Source organism: Monopterus albus, unplaced genomic scaffold (genome assembly GCF_001952655.1).
Source record: "Monopterus albus unplaced genomic scaffold, M_albus_1.0 scaffold423.1, whole genome shotgun sequence".
Taxonomy (NCBI): Eukaryota; Metazoa; Chordata; class Actinopteri; order Synbranchiformes; family Synbranchidae; genus Monopterus; species Monopterus albus.
In genome coordinates this window covers 124,976-126,220 of record NW_018128303.1, presented here as the reverse complement: position 1 = coordinate 126,220, position 1,245 = coordinate 124,976, and the positions used below count along the sequence as shown (strand labels likewise).

Genomic DNA, 1,245 nt, shown 5'->3' with positions numbered 1-1,245 from the left:
CGCGTCCTCTTCTGCGCGTGCGGGTCACTTCAGGGCCGTATACCGTTCACACATGAGACAGATGGCAGTTGCATTTAAATGACAGTGTGAACAACAGTGCAAAAAAATCGGATTTCGGCAAAAAATCCGATCTGAGCATTAAGACCTGCAGTGTGAACGTAGTCTCAGTCTATATTTACCACAAAACATATGAAGAGCTGTTTTTCCTTTTTTTCCCTTTTCACTAGCGAACGTTTTGTTTCTTAAATCAAATGTGTGACTATATTTTAAACTTTGTTTTAAATATTGAAGAGTGCAGTGAATTTGACAGACAGGACGTGATGCCTCTTAACAAATCGTCATTAATAATATCATTCACATTCTAAATAAATTTATAAAGGTGTTATCCACATCCAGACCAATACACCATGGCCTCGGCTTTTCTCCTTCTTTGTCCTTTGCCCCCACAGTCACTTGGTTTTGTGCAGCCAGAAACACAAGGTCACCGTCCAGACATCAGCACTTGCAGTCAGCAGAGTTTGAAAAAATCAGCATGACTCACCCTGTTTTTATTGTTGTCCCAGTGATGAATACTTAAGAGGGGGGACCCCGCCCTTTGTTCATAGGTCCCCATACCCCAGGGTTGCCCTGTTGACCCTGGGCCAGTCTGCCATGAGTCCACTCGGGACATCTATCTATCACATGCCCCCACTTCCCACAGTGGAAGCACCTTACTCTGGCCTGCAGGAAACTTTCTTGTCCTCTGAGGCCTTCCAGCCCACCCCCTGCGTATATTAGCTGGGGGATGACAACGACAGGCACTGAAGATAGAGGGGGTCTGGCTGGTTCGACAGAAGTCACAGGCACAGGCGCCTTTTTCTTTCATCTTTTTTAGCTGGGGAATGAAGTACCCCTTCATGTTGGTGTGACATTGGGGGTACAGAATGGGGGAGTTTGGGTGTAGCTCCCCCTTTGTCATAACTCACCTCAGCTTCTGGCTTTGGTCTGAGGATGGGCACCCGTGTAGTATCAGATGGAGCAGAGCAGAGCAGAGCACCTTCCCTTTCGCCACCTCACCGCACTCATAGTCTGTCTTTATCTCTTCTTCCTGCACAAACTTCACAATCTGATTATGAATCTCATTTAAACGTCTGGGATTTTTTTTACCAGGCTTTAATGCTTTTACATATATGTCAAGCAAATCAATTATTTCATCTTCCAGCTGCTCCAACTTGGCAGTCTCCACCAGTTCATCAGCTGGGTCTC

General features: G+C 45.9%; 1 protein-coding gene across 1 annotated transcript in view; it reads left to right on the top strand.

The window, feature by feature from the left end:
- LOC109951998 (ceramide synthase 2-like) overlaps positions 1-1,245 on the top strand; it is a 96,405-nt gene that overhangs the window by 23,813 nt on the left and 71,347 nt on the right. The gene's annotated exons all lie outside the window — the stretch shown is intronic.